The 23,780-nt window shown below is 45.4% G+C and overlaps 1 protein-coding gene across 1 annotated transcript in view; it reads right to left on the reverse strand.

Annotated features, from left to right (window-relative positions):
* The window catches only part of NRAS (NRAS proto-oncogene, GTPase), a 447,970-nt gene extending 424,794 nt beyond the window's left edge, over window positions 1–23,176 (reverse strand). The window contains exon 1 of the mRNA XM_069633404.1: window positions 22,817–23,176. The gene's annotated coding sequence lies outside the window, so the exon portion shown is untranslated. The remainder of the gene's footprint in view (window positions 1–22,816) is intronic.
* Between the last annotated feature and the right edge of the window lie 604 nt (window positions 23,177–23,780).

Raw genomic sequence — 23,780 nt, forward strand, 5'->3', positions numbered from 1 at the left:
TGTAGCCAGTATTCAGTTAGCTCTAAATAAATGGAGGGGCCTTTCTCTCACCTGGCTGGGCCATATAGGTCTGGTTAAAATTAATATCAGACCATAATGTGCTCTAGAACTTAGGGAGGGAAGGATGCCTGGGTACAGTATGATTGCACAGCCCAGAGCAATCGCTGAATGAATACGGCCGAATTCTGAGTGGCAGAGGCTTCTTTTGAGAGAGCCGGTAGCTGGGATGAGGATTTGGGCATAGCCAGGGGTGAGTTGAGGGGGGAAAAAAAGAGTCTGCTCGTTATAAATCAGTCCTATCGCCAATTGTACCCTAACAGTTTAAGAGGATTAATACATCTGCCTCTCTTTTCTCTCTGATATTTCAGATCCCGGAGTTAACACTTGAGCTACAAACAAAGGCCTTTACATCTTGGAAGCAGGGTGGATCTGTGCGCGTGGGAAATATGTTCCAGTGAGGGACTATTGAAACATTTGAGATATGTAAGGAAGAGTTTGGGGTGCAGGGGAGGACAGGTTTGAGTACTGTGAAGACATCAAGAAGCAAGACACAGACAACAGATTCACCTTCTTAACAAAAAGGACTTCATTTTATATGTCACGATGGATTAAGGCCTAACTTTCACTATGCTAAGGTGGGATTACTCTACCTAAAGAAACTAAGGATAGTGTGTGTCAGTAGGTTCAACTCAAGAGTCTGTCTGTGTCCAAAACCTATGCTTTTCCTCACAACTAAAGATACATAATGTGTAGGGATGGCAGCACCAAAGGAAACAGTGTTCCAAATAAAGTTCTGAGCTTCTTCAAGCTCGGGCTTGGTTCAGCTTCCCCTTCACAAACTTCAAATAGTTCCACAAAAAAGGACTCAGCTTCCCTTCCCTGAGTGTAAAAAAATTCCAAAATGTCTCAGGGTTCCCTTCCCAAAGTTCAACACAGTTCCAGGATATCTCAGGGTTCTCTTCCCGAAGTTCAACACAGTTCCACACAGTTCAAGTCTCTTGATTTTCACCAATATTGCCAGCTTCACTTTATAATTCTTTTGACTCATATCAATTCAAACAGATGCGTTCTTTCACTTCAGGACTTGGATTACACAGCTTTTGTCTTTGGGCTTTTCTTGGCTCTTTCCCAAGTCGGGCTATTCAGCCTAGGCGCAGGTGTTGGACCACACAGTCCACCCATACAGGTAATGCAAACGATAACCCTTGGCTCTTTGTGATGCTTTTAAGTCTTCTTGATTAACACTAGTTTTCCACCTAGCACCAGTGTCAGTACTTAACATGTGCTGTGGTTTCTCTTTGGCAGTCTTTGGGGATTGGCTAGTACTTGTATATTGGCAGTCTTTTGGCTTTGCCACAACTTGCATTCACCTTTCTCTGTGGTACATTTCTTCCACCATCTTGCTTCCACCTTGCCCCTCTTAGTTGCAACTGCTTGTCTTTCACACTTGCTTTTCACATAGTTCATAAGTATACATGACAGCTTTCACTTTGTTTCTTAATGATTCTGAGCATATTTCACTCCTTTCACCATAGTACATCATTTGCTTTCCACTCGTGCTATAATTTCACATGATTTCCATATCTTTTCGTTAGTTCAGTAGTCAATAGAAGCCATTACCCTTTTCCAAAATACTTGACAACTTTTTCATACTTGTTCATGATTCATTATTTCCTCGTTCAGGTTTGTGAGACAGACATGGTATCAAGAGAGATGACACAGACAAGGAAAATGGAATTTCAATAACTTTATCAATGATTAGGATGGTGTAACGCCTAACTAACCCTATGCAATGGCAATATTTCCCTGCCAAAAAAAAATCTAAAGGAAGTCTATGTCAGGAAGTCCAAAAGCAAAAATCTGTCTGTCAAAAACCTATGCTGCCCTCACAACTACAACAAACTAGTGGGGGAATACTCTCAACCAAAGCCAGTGTTCCAAAGAAAGCAAATGTTCAACAAATATTTCTTCAAGTTTCCATAAAGTTCTCTGGTTCAACTTCAACACAATTCCAATATAATCTCTTCTCAGCAAGGATTGCACAAGTTCTGAAGTTACCATCTTTGGCTTCGCAGATATCACAGTTTACAACAAAAACGAAGATCATAATTTGTGTGTGGAAGAGATAGGGACTGACTAAGCCCTATGAAGGAAGGGGGGTAGGATTCATTCTCACAGGGAATAGTGGGATACCATGTCTCACCTGCCGACATTTTCCCCCCACTCGCCAAGGTACCTCCACCCAGGTGATCCTCCCTCGCATATCCGGCCCCAGGGTCAGGATTCAAAAGTGATTGCCTTTCCCTGGCCACCTGAAAGGAAGATCCAAGGGGAGTTGATGGGAGGATGCCCTCAGGTTCTTCACAGTGTTTGCAATTTAGGCATTGGGTGATGCACAACTCTGTAAATGGCAGGGTTACCAGACAACCTATGGAATGTGAGAAATTAGTGATCGCTCTGACACAGCGAAGGACCTAATATCGAAGTATAAATTCCCGGAGATAGGCCCTCTATGAGTGTCACACTGAGGAATAGGAGATGGATTTGGACTCTGTGATCCCGGAAGATGTATGGCAGGAAGCAGCTTGCAGACGTCCAATATGAAGTCTTCTATCATTGCATGCATTTGACATACGTAGGCTGGAGAAATGCTGGACTGTGGAGAGAAGGGGTGTTAGATGTGTGTCTTATGGGGATGCCTTCGCTTCAGCTACGTGATTTCTGGTTAGAGATTAGATCCATGCTTGAGATAATTGTACCATCCTTTGTTACTGATGGTAGATGTATCTGATGATTTATTTTATATTTTTAAAGCACTCACACAGCCAGCGGGCATGTTACAGGAATAGTTTTGTTCTGTTTTTTAGTTGTGTATTTGTTTTATTTTGTCTTAGTTGCATATTTATAACGCGCTTAAATACCCAGAGGTTTCTAAGAGCGGACCCGGGGATCGAACCTGTGTTGCTTCGTGTCGTCTTGCTTCCAAGGCTAGCACGTTGCCGCTGAGCTACCCTCCTGGGACGATGATGAGAGTGAGATTCATGTGGCAGCCTTTCTTTATATTCTGTTGACGGCAGGATGGTGTATTTTTAAACATTGGGGAAAGATAATCCCCCCACCCCCCTTGAGTCCACGTGACTATCAAGGATTTGGCAAATTCTTGCAATTAAAAAATCTCTAAAATACTGAATGGGGCTGAAGCTAAGTTTTGGAAAATCGGGTTAAACTTTTTACAATCTGCATTTGTTGATTGTATGCACTTACATTGCCCAAGGGGGCTGCTTGTGCTAAGCTTTGCAGACTGAGATTAGATTTGTAGTAACAGCGTGGGACTACGGTAGATAGGGGTGCTTGTGGCAATTCCATATTTATATCTACTAATTTGACCTGATGACAGTATACAGGATACTTTTGAGCAATATACCCGGTGGGGGAATTGGTAGGTGATGGGGGAGAAGGGTGGGAACGTTGGGGCTTGGTATTGTGACTGCTAAAAGTACAGCTTTTTTAAATAAAAATGTAATTAGATTATACCCTCTTTTTATATCACTGTAAGCTAAAATATTGATTTATGTAGTTATATTTTATGTGTTAATGCAAATCCTAAATAAACTAGATTTGGAAAAAAAGATCCATTATCTCTTTTATGTATGATGATAAAGTATTCACAAAAGCAAATGTGAACATGCAAATACACATGGACATATTTTCCAACAAGGAACAATGTGGTGCTACGATTGGTCTCCCTGCAGGTTTCTTTTTAGAATCTTGCAGAGTCCTCACAAAATCCATGCCTAAAGTCTCCTCCCAGGTGGCCAGGGGAAGGCAGCCGCTAACTGATCCTAACTCGGGGGATGGGAGGGTGGAATTAGCCGGGTGGATCACCTGGAAGGAGAAGGCCACCAAGAGAATAGTGCGACTCTGTTTGGAGAGACAGGGTACTCATCCTCTTCTGAGGGCGAGGTTTCCATAATGCCGGAATACCTAATAGCATGTTGTCAGAGTAAGGCTCCCCCTTTTCAAATGCACCCAAAGTGTTAGTAGTAAAAACCCTTATGGTCAACAACAAATGGAACATGTAAGGATCAGAACATCAACATCATTGGGCCTAAAAAAAAAGTACCGTACCGTATTGCGGTACCGTTATTAGCTCCAGAGTCCCTTTGCGGGTCCCGTCCTTAATGCCCGGAAAAACCAGGCATTAAGGGAGGACCCGCAAAGGGAACTCGTGGTAGGGCGGTAAGGGATTACCGGCACCGGTGCCCTTACCGGTGCCGGTAATCCCTTACCGCCCACCTCGTAATGAGGCTGATTGTTTCTGACATGTGTGATTCCCCTTTGAGTTTGAGCTATGAAATCAAGAACCAATCACTAATTCCTCTAAACGCCCTTTCCTAGAGACATAGGGCCTCATTATAACCCTGCCGGTCATGGTAACAACAGTGCCAGTGAGCTACCGGCGCCTTGGTTAGCGGACCAGCAGAATACAAGTTAGCTGGCTGGATGCCCTCCCACCCGCCAGGTCTGACCCGGCAGGCGGAACGGCAACCGCCCGCAGACTTTGACGGATGCACCGGCACTGTTGCACACAGTGCCATTGCATCCGTCCTCCCAATTGAGTCCAATGGGACTTGAATGGGAATGGGGAGTTTCTTTTTCCGGCACTTGGCCGTAGGGACCGCTGGGGCTGTAATGACCCGGTGATTCCCCATTGGCAGGCGGCAGAAAATAAATATGACTCTGGCAGCAGCCTGCCGTTTTTACCAGCACGGCTACCACCGGAGTCATAATGAGGCCCATATTCTTTAAACAGAATGATTTAGAAGAAATTAGAATTGAAGCCTTTGATGAAAGGAATAAGAACAGTAGGGACTTCAAGTCCCATAATACCCTAACTACTGGGACTAGGAAGAGGGGCTCTGAGGCCCAGAACTGCAGTATGCAGTCTAGTGTTTCTGATGGCCCACACCTTAGTGGGACGTTTGATTATTTAAAGCTCTTACAATCTCTTTCAACACCACACCTTTTCTTATGCCAGGAATGGTACTCACAAATCGTTGGGTTTTATCGGAAGATCTGTAGAGGAGAGAGGCGTCCCCCCGGGAGTCAGGAGACCGTGAGTAGTACTCTGTGCACCCAGGGGGCCACCCCCTGGGAAACCCTTGTGGGGAAGAAAACCCAGAATCAGACAGGTTCCGACTGTGTAGAATGGTAGTCCACAGGATCAATGAAGAAAGTAGACAGTGGTAAGCTTGCTGTTCAGTGAGGAGACTGGATGCGGAATACGAGTAATCCAAGGTAAATTGCTGAGGAGGCACTAAACAATGCCAGGGGAAGTGAACCGACACCCGGGAAACGAGACTCCAGAGGTAAAAAAGGAGAAAGGATAAAAGTGACAGAAGGAGGAGAGGAGCCGTGGGTAAGTGAGGCCGACGGCGGAAGGAGGAAAGGAGCAGAGAGAGGCTTGCAAGACAGAAGCCGAGCGGAGGATAGAAGCTGCAAACACAGTAGTGGCAGACACCGGAGCGGAGGAAAGGGGCCGAGAGGGGCTGGGGCGGCAGGCGCCGAGCAGAGAAAAAAGAGCTACGAGCAGCTAGCACGGCAAGCCATGTGGGGAAAAGAAGCCGCGAGTGGCCAGGGTTAGCAGATGCCGAGTGGTGGAAAAGAGCCGCGAGCAGCTAGCATGGCAAAAGCCGGACGGAGAAAAGAGCTGCGAGCGGCCAGAGGCGGCCGAAGCCGAGCTGAGGGAAGGGAATTCGAGCGAAAGGAATGCAGGAGAGCACAGAACCAAGGACAGGGAGCAATACATACACGGGAACGAGTAGCAACGCAGAGAGTGATAGAGATTCAGAGTATAAGTAGGAGTGATCACGCTGATTCTCTGAGTGCGTGAACTAGATTTGCACTGTTAGAAAGTGGAAACGTGATCCAACAGGCGCCATCTTGAATTCCACTGAGTGCGCCGAGGATGGTGAATCTTCCAGTGTTTCCAAAGACTTCTAGGGGTTTTCCTAACAGTATGCCTCCCGCTGTGGGGTGGAAGGTCCGGGTTTCCACGGGTGAGACCTGTGGAATCGGTGCACCAATGTAGGTGCATGAACTGCAGAGGCCGGTTCCCAAGTCCTGTCAGATGGTCCATAACCTTTCCAATCGAGGAGATATTGTAGAATTCCTCGATGGTATCTGGAGTCCGCTATGGCCGATTCTTCGTATTCTTGTCCTTTAGTGGAGTCAATAGGCAAGGGTTTGTTTCTATTTTGCCTTTGGAACCGGTCTGAAACATTGGCCTTTAACTGAGAGACGTGGAAGACATTATGTATTCGATACCATGAAGGAGGTAACTGAAGGCGATATGCAACCTTCCCTATTACTCCGGAAACTGTAAATGGACCAAAGAATTTGGGGGACAGTTTAGTAGGCATCAGTCTTTTTGGGAGGTATCTAGAAGACAACCATACCAAATCCCCTTGATGGTAAGTGGGTTCTTCTCTTGTCAGCTTGTTTCTTAGTCTTTTCTTGTGTTTCTTTGAGAGCTGTACGGGCCAGGGCATGTCCAGACTGAATGTTGGCCACCAATTCTTCGACTGCAGGAGAGTTGGTAATTCTGGGAGGAGTGGTAGGGATTATTACAGGATGATATCCGTAGGTACAGTAGAAGGGAGACATTTTGGTAGCAGAGTGTTGAGAGTTGTTGTATGCAATTTCCGCATAGGGAAGTAAGTTGTCCCAGTTGTCTTGGGTAGCCGAGATGAAGCATCTAAGGTACTGTTCTAAAGACTGGTTCAGCCTCTCTGTCTGACCGTTAGATTGTGGATGATATCCAGAGGTCAGATCTCGTTGTATTCCTACGGATTGGCATACATTTTCCAGAACGTCGATATATATTGTGGTTCCCTATCGGAAATGATGTTTTTGGGGAGTCCATGCAATTGGAATATTGTCTATAAGAAACAGGAGGCCATCTGAGCTGCTGTTGGGAGTTTTACCATGGGAATAAAGTGTGCCATTTTGGTCATTGAATCCACAGTCACCATTATAGTGGTATTGTTGTTCGAAGGCGTTAGGTCTACAATAAAATCTGTAGAAATCCTTTCCCAAGGTTGGTCGGGTAGAGCGGGTTGGACCAGTTTTCCTACCGGGAGCCTCCTTGATGTCTTTTCTTGCAGACAGATGACACATGAAGAAACATAGTCTTTAACGTCTGCAGATAAGGTGGGCCACCAAAAATGACATCCGATCAGTTCTTGAGTGTTGGCTATTCCTCTGTGACCTGCTACCTTGTGATTGTGGCACATGTGCAGTACTTGCTGTCTTAGGGTTTCTGTAGGCACAAACAGACTAGTGTGATGGTAATATAGACCTTGTTCTTCCTGAAGCTGGTAGTCTTGGATATCACTATCCTTTATGTTTTTCCCTTGATTGCGGACATCTTGGAGAAATGACGAAACTACAAAAACAAAAGTAGTTTGCGGAAATATCTTCTCCTTTACTGTACCTTCTTCTGTTTGTAGACTATGAGACAAGGCATCAGCCATTTGGTTACAGGTGCCTGGAATGTGGGTGATCTGAAAGTCAAAAGAGTAGAAGAAATAGGCCCATCGGGCTTGGCGGCTGTTTTGGCACTCGAAATTCTGAAGGACTTTAAGGTTCCTGTGGTCGGTTCTGATAGTTACGGGATGTCTTGCTCCTACCAGAAGATGTCTCCATTCTTGGCATGCCTTCTTAATGGCGAGCAATTCCTTTTCCAGAACCGTGTAGTTTTGTTCCGAGGAAGTCAAGGTTTTCGACATATAGGCAATGGGGTGCTCCTTGCCGCTAAGAGAAGTCTGTTTCAACACCGCTCCTATAGCCGAATGAGAAGCATCAGTCTCTAGAAGGAATGGCTTGGTTTGGTCTGGCAATCTAAGGATGGGAGCGGATGAAAAGGCAGACTTAAGTTCGTCGAAAGCTTGTTGTGTTTCCGTAGACCAGACGTATTTTCTTCCTTTCTGTAGAAGTGTAGTCAATGGATGATGACTTTGGAGAAGTTGGGTATAAATTTCCTGTAGAAATTCACGAAGTCAACAAACCTTTGGATTTCTTTGACTCCTTGGGGAGCCTTCCAATGCAAAATGGCCTGTACCTTGTGGGGGTCCATGGAAGCTCCTTCTTTGGAAAGAATAAAGCCCAAATAAGGAATCTTTTCTTGATGAAAAGAGCATTTCTCTAATTTGGCGAAAAGGTGATTGTCTTGTAGGCGATGTAGCACCTCTGAAACATGAGAAATGTGTTCCTGCAGATTGGTAGAAAAGATCAATATATCGTCAAGATATACGATCAGTGAATGAAGTAATAAATCCGAAAACAAGTGGTCAACAAATCTTTGGAAAACTGATGGAGCATTGGCCTGGCCGAAAGGCATAACGTGATATTCGTAATGCCCAAAAGGGGTGCGGAATGCCGTCTTCCATTCGTCTCCGCTTTTGATCCGAATTACATGAGAAGCACCCCTCAGATCCAGTTTTGTGAAAATGGAGGCACCCCTTGCAGCTTCTAAAATATCTTGAATTAGAGGCAAGGGATATCGATCCTTGTAGGTGACCCTATTTAATCCCCTATAATCGATGCACGGTCTCAGTTCCTTGCAGTCTTTTTTCGGTATGAAAAAAGAAGGATGCTCCAGCGGGACTTTTTGATTCACTGATAAGTCAGTTGCTCCATGTCCTTGGACCCCTGAACCTTGGTTCTGTGCTCTCCTGTTCTCTTACAATCTCTTTCAACACCACACCTTTTCTTATGCCAGGAATGGTACTCACGAATCTTAGGGTTTTATCGGAAGATCTGTAGAGGAGAGAGGCGTCCCCCCGGGAGTCCAGAGACCGTGAGTAGTACTCTGTGCACCCAGAGGGCCACCCCCTGGGAAACCCTCGTGGGGAAGAAAACCCAGAATCAGACAGGTTCCGACTGTGTAGTATGGTAGTCCACAGGATCAATGAAGAAAGTAGACAGTGGTAAGCTTGCTGTTCAGTGAGCAGACTGGATGCGGAACACGAGTAATCCAAGGTAAGTTGCTGAGGAGGCACTAAACAATGCCAGGGGAAGTGAACTGACACCTGGGAAACGAGACTCCAGAGGTAAAAAAGGAGAAAGGATAAAAGTGACAGAAGGAGGAGAGGAGCCGTGGGTAAGTGAGGCCGACGGCGGAAGGAGGAAAGGAGCAGAGAGAGGCTTGCAAGACAGAAGCCGAGCGGAGGATAGAAGCTGCGAACACAGTAGTGGCAGACACCAGAGCGGAGGAAAGGGGCTGAGAGGGGCTAGGGGCGGCAGGCGCCGAGCAGAGAAAAAAGAGCTACGAGCAGCTAGCACGGCAAACCGTGTGGGGAAAAGAAGCCGCGAGCGGCCAGGGTTGGCAGACGCCGAGCGGAGGAAAAGAGCCGCGAGCAGCTAGCACGGCAAAATCCGGACGGAGAAAAGAGCCGCGAGCGGCCAGAGGCGGCTGAGGGAAGGGAAGGAAATTCGAGCGAAAGGAATGCAGGAGAGCACAGAACCAAGGACAGGGAGCAATGCATACACGGGGACGAGTAGCAACGCAGAGAGTCAGAGATTCAGAGTATAAGTAGGAGTGATCACGCTGATTCTCCGAGTGCGTGAACTAGACTTGCACTGTTAGAAAGTGGAAACGTGATCCAACAGGCGCCATCTTGAATTCCACTGAGTGCACCGAGGATGGTGAATCTTCCAGTGTTTCCAAAGACTTCTAGGGGTTTTCCTAACAAAAGCCCCTTCAGGTGCAGGCCAAAAACTCTCTCTTGTTGGGGGAATGAAACTAATTGAAAGTTTATTGATAAAGAGGAGGAAGAATCTCATAATATGATGACCTGTTTTGATCCTGAACAAACAACATCTGGAATGTATTTTTGCTCCAACATTGGTAAATCAAAATATGAGCAGTTCGGCTCCTCATGGAGTTCAGATGAGGTTGATAATTATATGCAATATACCACCCTAACCATCCATGCTTGGATCCAAAAGAGTGAAGTGAGGGATTAGCAACCATTTAACATTTTATACTCTTAACAAAATAAATCCCATGGTATATTGCATTCAGTCACAAATACATTTTGAGAGTTTTCCTTAGGAATTCATAAAAACCTTAACTTCTCATACTTTAGAGATTTAGACTTCACACAGAATACTACTATAGAGTTGGATGTTTTATAGGGCATACGTGATCTGTTTATAGCGGAAAAAAACACAGCACAATTGTGCTAAGTGGAAAACTGCATAACAAAAATTTCAAATCCCGCTTTCCCCCTACCCGCGACCCCCGCTCCCTACTTACCTTGCTTATTGCTACTTACCATTCCTCCTGTCGCGCCTTCCCCCTGCGAAGTATGTCTCTGACCCCTAAAATGGGTAGTGACTGCCAACGCAGGGTCCTTTTCTTTTATTTATTTTTTTATTTTTAAACTTTATTGTCTCTCACTGCACACCTTGCATACGAATCGGGGGACACCCCCACAGCCTCCGCATCCCATTATAACGAACATGCAGAGCAGGGGACACACCTGCAACCCCTGTTCAATATCATAGTATTAGTTGTTTTTTTCCATTCCAACTTCACATTTTTTGTGCATTCAGCTTTTTTTTTTCGACATTTTCAGACACTTCGGTTTTATCTGTGGGAGTTTTGAATATTACAATCATCAATGTGCTTTACATCCCAAAGAGGGCTCTAAAAAAAGACAAGAAGAAAAGCTGGAATTTTCAAGTAAAAGTACCATCTCTTTTCATTCTAAAACGACCAGTGTGGGGCAAATCCCTATAATCGGACCAAGAAAAAACCACACGCTAGCGAAAAAGACTAGGTGCACCCACTGTTGAGAAAGATGACAGTTTATTTTTGTATACAAAAAGGAAAAGGCGACAGGGTATTATAAATTCACTGCGACAGAGCTCTCTGATGTCTTTCATGCAAGATTCACGTTATAAACACACAAATCGTCACTCATGACACAATAGATATACAGTGTTAATCTCCCAACATCATTGGCTGCCACCTATTTACATGCTAAAGATTACATATAGCTCATTTTCCAATTGGTGCTGTTGTCTTCTTGCTTGTTTTCACCACACGTGGGTAGTGTCCTGGTCTATCATGGGATACTGCAAAGAAATTTATCAATTGGCACCACCCTACCTTTTATCCTGTCCATGTGACATATGTCAATATGAACTTCTTGGGACTCTTCAAGGTCAGCCTGGTCCTTGCGGACAAAGCAGCCCATTTCTCATCCCAGACATGCTGGGGCCCCATCATGCCCTCCCCACTGTATGGGCATCATTCTTGGCTCTTCCTGGCACAAAACGATGATCATGTCGTTCTTTGTTTTCAGTTTTATCATTTCCCCCTCCCAAGAGTAAACCTAATGTCCCACTAATCAATCCAGTTCACAAAGGATTTAGAGCCTATTTCCCTGCACATCTGGTAGTTCAAATAGAGTGACCATCGTTCTGGGGGTGCTAGTGCCCTGAATCTTAGTTCATGTTTTGGCATCTCAAGATCTCGGCTGTCGCTCCCAGGAATACAACCTTGGTGCTAGGCTGCAGCCCTTCACGTCTTTGGCTGTACACACACATTCCTACCTTATTAGTTCAAAGACCTATCTAATGTGGGGGCATATGTGTGTTCTTTTGTCAGGCAGGGAATCAGGGACCACTAATAAGACAAAAAGCAAGACCTCGTTGTTCTGTGGTAATTGGGAGAACAGGGCTTGCAACGATTCAGGCCTACTTTTAAATGTGATGTTAGTTCATGCTGTGTCTGTTGTGTATATGCATAAGATTGGGAAGTGGCTAAGCACACCAAAAATAGATATGATAAGTACTTCTTTTCTAGATATCTCAAGCTATGAAATATCTAACAGAGAATTTAATTAAGTTAAGAGTGCGAGGGAGAAATAAGTGACTCTGATATAAAAAGTCAACAGCATGAATTGAGAACAAAGTGTCCAAATTGTATGAACACTCCCGTCTCTTGCACACCTATATTTACTGAGGCAGTATCAGTCAACAATCAAAAGTATTTGTAGTATATTCATCATATTGGGATTGAGCTACGAAGTATTTCTCATAGAGAAAGATTAGGCGTTTTTGTGATTTGGTTAATGGTTGAATCAGAAATTCTGATTGTTACCATTTATTTATAAAATGTTCTTTGTTCAAATTACAAAAATGTTGATGAAACATCAATGTTAAGCCACATTTGTTCAATAAACACAAATATTCTTCCTAGACATTTTTGACAAAAGTAATAATAAACGTAAAGGAGCTTGACACGTTTCGAGAATAACATCTCTTCTTCAGGAGCAAAAATTCTTATTTCTTCAGTTCATAAATTCAGTTCACATTTCTCTGCTAGTTCCAATTGGAGATCGCTCATCTACTCTTGTAGTACTAGTGAAGATAGTTCGGAAGTTACTGTTGTCTTAATTAGGTCCTCATACTTAGTTGAGAGGGATCCATTTTCCGTTATAGATAGGAATCTTCTTATTGTTATTTACCGCCCAAACACTCTCCACCCTATTGTAGTGTCAAGATTCTCAATAATTGTGTTAAAAGATGAAGAATTGAATGGCCTCTTATTTATCATTCAAGTCTGTGCAAGCCCAACATGTAGGGAGAGGGAAGTTAGACTTCTCTTGAGGTTGCCGCACCACTGACTGTAATCGAGATGTATAGCGTCTCCCTAAACCATGGTCTATTGATTGTACTTGCTTCAGAGTGAGACGCGGGACTGGCCGTGATGGTGTTCTGTTGTGTATATGAGCATACTATATTCTACATGTGTAAATTGCAACATTGCTCATTAACTTCCCCTTTATGGGTTTCTACTCCTGCCACTTATCCTTACCCATAATACACCCCCCCTCGCCCCTACATCGCCCCCTCTTCATTTCCATATTCTAATATATTTTCCACAATCTAAATCGTCTAGGTGGGGCGGTGGTCTGGATATACATGCCAACACCAGCTCTGTTGGAAATCTGATGTCATGCTTTATGCAGGGTAGAAAAATAATTATCGACTCCCGGTAAAAATATAGAGGAAGACAGTATGGGCTCAATTTGACACAGGAAGTAAAGAGTGTGCTGTGATCCTGAACCTGGGGGTGGTATTCTGAGGGTGGGTCACATGGGAGGAGATGGCTGTCAGGGAAGAGTGGTGACTCCAGCAGGAGAGATGATATACTTTTCTTCATTGTGAGGACGATCCTTTAATTCTGAGTTTTTAATAGCCTGCTGTCATTATTCAGAACCATCTAATGATAAAACTCTAACAGACACTTTGGTTAAACAAAACCCTATTCAATCTTCATGTGTACATGGCAAACCTAGAACATGTGAAAAATCTGATGTTTATGATGATTGTATTTTAAATGCAACTGTTCAACCATGTGATTTAAAAACAATTGAAACTTCCTTGGACTTCAAGTCCCAGAAATCCTCAGGTACTGTGATGAGAAAGAGGAGCAAGGAGTTCACATGGAGGAAATGTGACGTTAAAAGTAATGTGCAGTCTAGTTGTTATAAACCCATTCTACGTTCTACTATGTGGCACATTTAAATCCGCAGATCACCTTTGGCAGAAGGAATGAAGAAAGAAAGAGAAGGAAGGCTGCAGAGTGCATGGGAAGCGAGACCGGTGGCAGAGGAAATCCCACAAAGAGCCGGAGAACAGGAGATGTCGGCCAGAAGCAGATTGGCAGCGTTCGGGACCAGAGAAGAGGGACTCCGGGGGAGAGAAAACGAACAGTGCGGAGCATGGCCTTAAGAGAAGACGCTTTCCTGTAGAGCTGCATGGATCCTGGCCGCGAAGGACAGAAGATCCGACACAGATACATAATGAGACTCTGCACATCACAGCAGCCACACAGTGAGCCGGTGAGTCAGCCTAGAAACGTAGGGGGGCGTGGGACGTGCAAACATGATTAAAAGCATTTTTAAGGCATTTCCGAAAACTGATCAAGTAGAACTGAAAAGAGGAGGCGAACACGGTACAATTCTCCTGACATAAAATGTCAGTTGGGGGGAAACCTGGATCCAACATTGCCTAAACCAAAAGACATTGCTAGAAGAACAACAGGGGTAGAAATTGTACTATTCCACTGACAGGAGAGGTCAATTGGAGCAAACCTGGAACCAGCATTGCCCTAAACCAAAGGAGATTACGAGAGAAACAAAGAGACAAGAGTTGTACAATTCTCCTGACATGATATGTCGGTTGGGAGAAATTTGGAACTAGCATTACCAAGAGAGATTGAAAGAAGAGTTGACAGACCGAGCTTGAACAACCCCTCATATATAGGATGTCAATATGGGGGAATTTGACACAAGTTAGTTACAACTGAAGTCAACAAAGATGTGTTGTTGAAGGAGTACAATTGTGTGATATATTTTTTAATTTATTTATTGTGTTTTGGTTTTGTACAAAAACCATTCACAAGTGATGCATTCATGTTCTCATCTTATTGTGCAAATATCACACTTTGTCTTTACGAGCAACAACTAAATGAATTTAGAAGTATTATGTGTTAAAACAACTACGTTACAATATATTTCTGGATTGTTTTCTGCCAATGTTAAATTTTATGTTATCTAAAATGTTCATTCAGCTTAAAAAGTCGTACTTTCTAAAAATCTTATTGTGGCTAAGTTCATCGATATAAGTTCTGCAATTATCGTCATCCACGTTTGTGTTCGGTCCATAATGCGGTATTCCTTAAAATGTCTACAATAGTGTTCTTTGCGTAATTCTGTAAGACTCTTGCATTGTACTGCAACAGGTGTTCGATTGATTCTATATTTCCTTCTGCTTCACAGAATCTACACCTGGAATTTATGTCAGCTTTCTTGTTTTGCCGAGCAAGAACCGCTCTAGTTGGCCATAAATTGAATCTTGTTCTCATTATTTGAGCTTGGTATTTCGGATCTGGGTATTTCTGCAAATATGTTGGTATTTGCCCTCGGCATTTCAAGGGGAAGTTGGAGATGTTGCATATTTTATATGATCTGCATTGAGACATCATAGTGATCCAATCATATTCCCAAGGCTTTCTTTTAGCTCTGTCAGGATTCAATGCTAGGGTGGTGCTATTATGACTGCATTTTCCATAATTGTTTTACAAAGGACCTTCCGGGTTTCAAAATATTTGCATGCATTACTTCTCAAATTTTGTGAGATGATTAGAATTGACGTATTTGCATGCTCTTCCGGCATGAGACATTTTCGGAACAGCGACAAGGTATTCCACCATACTTTTCCTTTCAGTGATGTTAGTCCTAATTCATATCTCATGATGGCAATAGGAAAGCTAATGGGTACAGGGAGCAATGACTTCCAATATGAGCCTTCTATTTAGTCCCAGTCGGGTTGATGTTGTGGCAGTTTTAGACTCTGCTCCATAGATCACAGTTGGTACAACTTTTTTTATATAATACATTAATAGTGGTGTATAGGAGAATTTGCCATATTTAGCATTGATGATCTTTCCTTATGAGCACAATGACTGCATTGTGTGCTTTATTTCCAGTTTATAGGGTGTATCAACTTCATTATTATTTATGTTAACTCCCAGGTATTTATATTCTTGGGTGGTTGTTAATGGGGCCACTCCTCTAGACCATGTACATTCTGAGCAGGTAGAGGTTCCTCTCTTATTCTGCATCTTTATGATGTTAGTTTGAAAAGCATTTATCTCCAGTTTGTGTTGGCTTGCATATTATTGTAGTGCTTGAAGTTGTCTTTGTAGGCCAATAGGTGTCTGGCCTGCGAGCACCAAGTCATCGGCATAGAGAAGCCATGCTATCGGATGCTGTCCCATTTTGGGGGCGGGGGTAAGTGTTAGCCGAGATAAAGAGATACAGTGTTTATTGATGTCATTGAAGTAGAAGTTGAACAGAGTGGATGCTAATATGCACCCTTGTTTTAAACCCTGCTTCGTTGTTAATGATTGTGACAAAAGGCCTTTCTGGTCCAACTTTATTCTAATGGTAGTGTTGGTGTTGAATTGGCATATTAAGTTCATAATAGAATCTGGGCAGTCCGTTTTTTTTCTTTAGCTTTTCCCATAATAATGAGCGAAATATAGAGTCAAATGGTGTTTGAGTAAAGGACAAATTGCCTCCGGAAAAGAGATGGCAAGATGTGGTCTGTATAAAAGGCTGCTACAAGGAACTCCTCGAAGAGACAAGTATGAATTTTGGCAGTTCAAATGAAAACCACCAAGTCAAGGAGACTCCCCTCATCATTTCTTGGGCGAGTGGCCTGTATCGCCATTTATCTAGACTTGTAATAACTGGGAACCAAGAGATATTTTGATCCTTCTTCTAGCCTAGTTGATTCTGGTTCGCTTGGCACCAACAACTGCCAGGAGCTACTTTTGATTCCGAGGGGGCAACTGGTACCATACAGACATACACTTGTCAGAACTGGACATGGAGGACAAAAACAGAAGGTAAGGTGAATCCCAGGGTGTTTGTGCTTGCAGAAGAGGGCCCTTGCCCGTAACTTGCTGTGTGTAGACCCTGATCCTGGCAAGCCGGAGAAACCAGAGTTAAAGTTGCTACCACAGTTTGCCGGAGGCTCAGAGAAATACAAGTGCAGCATGAAAATTCACCTGGGACAGATAGGAAAGACGTCAACTGTGAAATGATGTCGGGCTAAGGAGCACTGGAGGGACAGTTTCTTCCAGCGACCTCATCGGGAGAGCCCTGGACTCTTGGAGCTTTCAGGGAACTGTGAATATCTGCTTGAACCATTCAGGGCAAGAGGGCCCTCATCATGAGCAGTTGTAGATTAGGGAACTTGGACTTTAGAGTATGGCTTGACCATTTCACGTCAAGGATTTGTGTTTTTCCTGGACCACTGCACTATTATATCTAGACGCACCCAATTTCTGTGCAAACCATTCATTTGGGGTTTACTCCTTGCCTCTTCCAGTGGGTTTGTATAATGAGCATACTTGGAATTCGCATTTGGTGGACTTGAGTAGTCGGTCAATGCCTTGGGCTTTGACACACTGTTGAAATTCCTGTTGGGTCGGACGCTCTTCCGCATCTGGAGATAGCCCATGTTACCTCATCAACTGTGAATGAGAGAGAGTGGTAAGTTTGCCACGGTCCACACCTGCAATGTGTTTGACCATGAACTCAACATTCCACTTCAAACACTGCAACACCATACTTTGCAGCAGACATAAAGCTACAGCACAAAGGTCAGTGCACCACAGCCACGACACTCTTGCTGTCCACTACAACGTCTCTCTCCAGATCCATAGGTCCTACCATACGCACAGCGCCACCAGTATCAAGGAAAATTCAAGAAACGCTATGCGTTGTCCCCTCCTTTTTCATAGGCCTTGTTGGGCCTCCGTAAACCACTTACTTTTACAGCCAATACCCAAGTCGGCTTTCCCAAACACACCATAAAATCATCTCCACACAAACCAGTGAGGAATACCTGGCCACACTGCCAAAACTTAAACACGAATGGATGGGTGCACCCCATAACTCGCAAACACCTTGGGTCATCTTATCAAATAATACAGGGGGGTGGGGTCTCACAAGATAGCAACAGAAACCTAACATATTTTATTTCCTTACGGAGTCCATTTGTACCGGAAAATATATGGAAAAATATGTAGGCCTAAAGGCTAGCCAACATCCTGGAAATTTACGCTCATAAAGTCAATCCATTTTATTTGAACAAAATGACAACATATATCAAAGATTCAAATCTACATAGACAACAAATGACAATATACACCAGATATAGAATCATCAACCTAAATCAATTATATGTGCACGAAACTGCATCAAACAACAAGGCCTACATACATGTCTAAATGCATGCGTGGGATTATTATACATCTTGGATGTAAACCTGATACAATGTGCAACAGGCAGCATTAAAGCGCAATAATTCATCAAAGCAGCAGAGCGGTCTAGTAATGAAGCAGCAGAGCGGTCTAGTCATGAAGCAGCAGAGCGGTCTAATAATGAAGCAGCAGGGTGGCCCAGTAATGAAGCAGCATAGCGGTCTAGTAATGAAGCAGCATAGCAGTCCACTAATGAAGCAAAGTGAGCAAAGCCGTCTAGTAATGTAGCAGCAAAGCGGTCTAGTAATGTAGCAGCATAGCGGTCCAGTAATGAAGCAGCAGAGCGGTCCACTAATGAAGCAGCATAGCAGCCTAGTCATGAAGCAGCAGGGCGGTCTAGTCATGAAGCAGCAGGGCGGTCTAGTCATGAAGCAGCAGAGCGGTCTAGTCATGAAGCAGCAGAGCGGTCTAGTCATGAAGCAGCAGACCTGTCTGGTGGTCTAGTAATGAAGCAGCATAGCGGCCCAGTGATGAAGCAGCATTGCGGTCTAGGAATGAAGCAGCAGAGCGGTCTAGGAATGAAGCAGCAGAGCGGTCTAGGAATGAAGCAGCAGAGTGGTCTAGGAATGAAGCAGCAGAGCGGTCTAGGAATGAAGCAGCAGAGCGGTCTAGGAATGAAGCAGCAGAGCTTTCTGGTGGTCTAGTAATGAAGCAGCATAGTGGTCCAGTAATGTAGCAGCATAGCGGTCCAGTAATGTAGCAGCATAGTGGTCTAGTAATGAAGCAGCATAGCAGTCCAGTAATGAAGCAGCTGGGCGGTCTAGTAATGAAGCAGCATAGTGGTCTAGAAGCAGCATAGTGGTCTAGTAATGCAAATTTGCATGTAGTCGCCCACCTGGTGCAACAGCGCGCGGGGGGGTGCGCGCAGCGCGGAACAGTGGAAACATTGGCTATCATGCACTGCATATACTAAAGTCAAGTAAGAAGGAGATTTAAGCCATCGAGTTGCATTCCAGTAAGACATCACTGCCCCTACTCCACAGTTCTATAATCGTCCAGGTTGTAGTAGCCCTCCCTCAAAAGGCAGAGCAACACAACTAGGATGGGAGAATGAAATGCTTGCTAAACAGAAGGTACAGCTGCAAGGTGGAGTACCACCACCACCACCAAAAAAAAGTTCCCAATTCAAGGGAAGCGAGAAGTAAAGACGTTTCCCGATTAAAAACTACCAAGCAAGACGTGTGTGGTGCCATAGTTCAGTAAAACATCAACAATTCAAACTTACAATAGTGCTGCTGTAGATTGGCCAGCCACAAGTGACATTTGCTAAGATGTTACCTGTGTAAACCAGATAGAGTTAGGGATGTAGCTTAATCTTAAACCTTTCAGTGGACACATCAGATGTTCTGCTGAAGTATAATGCAATCCTCGCTGAAGTATAATGCAATCAAGTGTGGTTTTAGACTGGGGGGGGGGAAGAGTGTTAACTGCTTTTAACATTGTAGTTTACCAGAAATTCTGGTAAAGTAGTGTACAATGTTAAAAAGCAGTTACCCAGGCTCACCCTGCACCCAAGTGATGTTTGGGACTGATGGAAGCATTTGCGTCTAAATGTTGTAGCCATGGTTGTCTACATGTTTTAAAAACTCCCACTTTCCTGGTTTTCAAAATTCATTTGAAACACCCCTTATTCAAAAAATGAAGGAGTCAGTAAAAAAAGTACACCCCACTTATGCTTAATAACGTCTTACTTTCCAAGAAACGAGCATACACTTCATTTGTCACAGACTGCTATTAAAGGCCCTGGTGCTATCACTAGGGAAGGTTAGGCGCTTACCTATATGTTGGAAATGTTAGAGCTGCAAAATGCTTTTTTTAACACCCCCCACGCTACTGCCTTGCCTGGTGATAGCACCGGTCCTGTTGTTAGTTACTGTCTGCAGTAAGGCTGGCTGCAGCAGCAGACCAGGTGGCGCAGTGAAGGTTGGGACTTGGGGCTGGGTCAGGGTCACGATGGGTGAATGGGCTGTGGTGGCAGCGCTGGCACCTGTGCAATGTGCATTAGCACGCCACCAAGCACCACAAGTGCCCCCTTGACCGATCCGATCGTCAACTCAATGGTATGAATGCTGCAGTGCAGTGCGACGACCACAACGCAGGAGTCAGGACAGGTGAGGAGGACTCCTGGACCGAGGTGCCGTGCCGACTACACTGCCAACCAAGTAAGTAGTTCTACCAGTGCGCAAACCCACGTTAAACGTGCTTACTTACTTGCAGAACACACATGCTGAAATCTCTGTGGTATCAAGCAACACCGCCAACCTTTTCAGTCTGTAAGGAACTGACCAATTCTGAGGCAGCCTCTTCTTCTGTCACACCCACCCAGGACCTTTGCTCGGCCCTGGCTGCACACTTCATCACAAAAACTGAAGATATCCTTTCCTCCCTCCTTTCCACACCACAACATACACCTACACTGGAGCCTCTTGGCCCCCCCACCACTTCCCCTCTCTTCCCTCTCACCCGTCTCACCCACTGAGGTCGCCAGACAAGTCCGGTCCATGAAGGCCTCATCCAAATAGGTGGACCTCTGCCCCTCCAAAACCATTAAGGACAACATTGACTCCCTCGCCCGAACCTTGGCTGATCTCTGCAATCTCTCCTTTTCCACTGGAGTTTTCCCAACAGCTCTTAAGCACTCCCTTGTGCACCCTCTGCTCAAGAAACCCCCTGTCGACCCCTCCATTCTGGCAAACTACCGCCGATCTCTATCACTCCTTTCCTGGGCAAACTCCTGGAGAAGTTGGCTATCTCTCAGCTGACCCTCCACACTGAATCTTTTGGGTGCTTCCGTGACCATCAGTCTGTTTTAGAGTATCCAGAGGCACAGAAACTGCTCTTCTGAACACCTGTGAAGAACTGCTCTCAAACTTGACACTAACACTCCCTCTGTCCTCATTTTCCTTGACCTCTCCTCTGCCTTTGACGCAGTTAACCACAACATCCTGATTGCACGGCTCTGTGACACCCTGGGAATCACAGTTCAGGCTCTGGTGTGGTTAACCTCCTTTCTCTCCGACGCCCATCCCAGGTGGAACTCGGAGCCTTTCTCTCAACTATCGCTCTCTCAACCTGTGGTGTTCCACAGGGATCTAACTTATCCCCCTGGTTCTTCAATGTCGATATGGCTGCCTTGGCACGTGTGATTGCCCCTTTCACCTCTAACTTCCAGTGCTACGCGTGTGACACACAACTATCTTTCAGGCTACCCTCAGTCGCCTCCTCCTCCTCCTCGCTCATATCCGACTGTCTGTCCGCTACAGGGGTCAAGTCCTAAACATTAAAATGGGGGGACTCATCAACAAACACAATGGAAGGTGACGTCGCCAGGTGAAATATGCACATTTCATTAAATTGGTTTCGCATAACCACCCCAATTGCACAGGACGAATGGCATTTTCCTTTCATAAACTCAACACACACTCAAAACCAAGAGAAGATATTTTCTTCTAATAGCGTTTTTGAAAACGTTAAAAAGTGTGCATGTTTTAAACTCCAAGAACCAACACAAATGTTTTCCCGGGGGCTTGCAGTGCCGGAATGGGACATGTCACCTTTAGTGGTTTGTTATTTGTTATCAGGTTTTATAGTGCAGTGGTGAATGTCCGGCCTGCAGACCTGACGACTGCGGTTTGATCCCCAGGACCGAGTGAGGACATTCAGAGTTTCTCATCTTAGCGGGGAGGACTGAATAAAGTGGGTGGACGCGGCCCCCTCACACTCCGCACCCGCGTGTACCCTCGACTCGATCCCTGGGTACGTGCCAGCCGACCCTGCTGGTGGGAGAGAGTTGTGAATCTGTCGGTGCTGAGACGCCCGCGCACACTGAGATCGGACAGAGGAGCAAAGAGGGGGGGGGAGGCCTGTGTCTGCCAGTACCCAGATATTCGCAGCCCCCCTTCTCTCCGGCCATTGCCATGTCCCTCGCCTAGATCTCTCCTTCCCCCCATACCCAGAGGCCAATGCCTGCCCATATCCATCGCCTATATACAGGCTCGGGCTGCCCATGGGCCAATACCCGAAGTGCCAGCCCATGACTCTAGAATCGGACAGTTCTTTTGGGCCAGAATGAACCACTCTTTCATTAGTTACTGCATCATTTGCAACATATTTCAGCAGAAGCACCACCTTGGGTAGGACTCCAAAGGGCTGGTCTGGACAGTGATGAATTTGTGAATGTGGCCCCTTTTTCCTTGGTGCCCCAGCCCCACCCTGTTTAGATCTCTCTATGGCTCGAGTGCCATCGCAATGGGAAAAGGACAGATTGGACTCACTCACTGATGCAGTCTTTGTGGCTGGCTTTCAATATGTTGTTGTTTTCCCTAAGGTAAAGTGCCTTGAGGCTCCATTTCAGAATTTGTCGCACAGCACCATGACATAAACGATCGTGACTTAGTTATCAGTCAGGCGTCTCAAGATGTGTCGGACTACCACTCCCATGATCCCTCATTGTCTACGCTGTGTTTGAGGGACGGTGGTAGTTGTAGTTCTAAATGTCTGCAGAGGCGAAGGTTATAGCAGAATTCTGTTCTAAGCGACTTTGCCTGTTTTTCGAATCCACAGATTAATGTGCAAAAATCACATGAAAGAACTTATGAGGCCGATCCGGGAGCGGGAGCAGCAGCAGGTCACAAGAGAAGCGAGGGCTCCTCAAGTTTGGGGGGTTTAGACCAAGATTATAGGAACATTATTATAATTCACAGGAAAGCGCATAAAAGTGATCCAGTCCTCTAGGAGCGGTAGAAAAGAAGTGTGACACCACACCACCGTTTAAGGACAGCATTGCTGTGCCTGGATACACTGCACCCCCCCCCCCCACCACAAGAGTCTTGTTAGTGCCTTGATGCACCGTCGGAACTGCGTCAAAAGCGCACCGCGAGCAGCAGGAAGCTCACCTACCTGCCTTTCACAGAGACCCAGGACCTCGCGTGCTGCCGCCTCTCGGAGTCCCGCCTGTGCGCCTTGACGCCCGCCTGCCTGGTTCCCGGCGCTGAAGGCCTGGCGGGTGCGCAGCTGCATCTGGGAGATGCTTGCAGGGTCAGCACCCCTCACTCTGCTGCTGATGCTGCTGACTCACAGGGCGCATGTCACGCTCCGCGGTTACTCATTCACCTGCACGCAGAGCGACTCTTTTCCTGGAAGTTGCCCGCTCTTCCTTCGCTCTCTGACTCAGCTGGATTGGAGGGTGGACAGCCATCGATTGAGGGAATCGTCACCAGCACAAGGACGAATCTACAGAAACCTTTCTGAAACATGAAATGCGAATATGCGATGCCCCTGAGGCAAACGCAGCACCACAGATGCAGGCAATTTGCTATTAACCAAGATCTTTTCAATAAATAAATAAACAAATAATGAAAATAGAATGACGCTGAAAAGACTCACGCATTTATTGCTTTCGTTTGCTTAAGAATCGGTTTTTCGTGTTTCTCCAACCCACATGGCTCGCTGGGGTTCCAGGAAACGCCCCGCCTTTCTAGCCACCACACCCCATCTCCATTATAAGTGTGGGCCTACAAATCCCAAGATGCACAGGGCTGCTGGCTACAATTCCAGGACTGGCTGAGAGGAACCCCCACCCATCATGGGTCTTCCTGCAGCTTCCTTGCCACTGTCCTCAATTCTCGATGATAAATATCAGCACTCTCCTGAATGTTGCTCCACTCTGGGGGTCCCCCAGGGGCACCAATGAGAGAACACCTATATGCTCCATTTTCTGCATACACATTTATTGCAACCCCCTCCCCTCAGGGGAGGGTACTGGTCTCATCACCCCCCGCCCCATTCATGCGCTTCCCCCCCTCTTCGTAGGGGCAGGTAGACCTACTGAGGTGCACGGGGTCCCACGTCCTAGAGAAGTACT

This window comes from Ambystoma mexicanum, chromosome 13 (assembly GCF_040938575.1).
Source record: "Ambystoma mexicanum isolate Mex_15411 chromosome 13, UKY_AmexF1_1, whole genome shotgun sequence".
Classification (NCBI taxonomy): Eukaryota; Metazoa; Chordata; class Amphibia; order Caudata; family Ambystomatidae; genus Ambystoma; species Ambystoma mexicanum.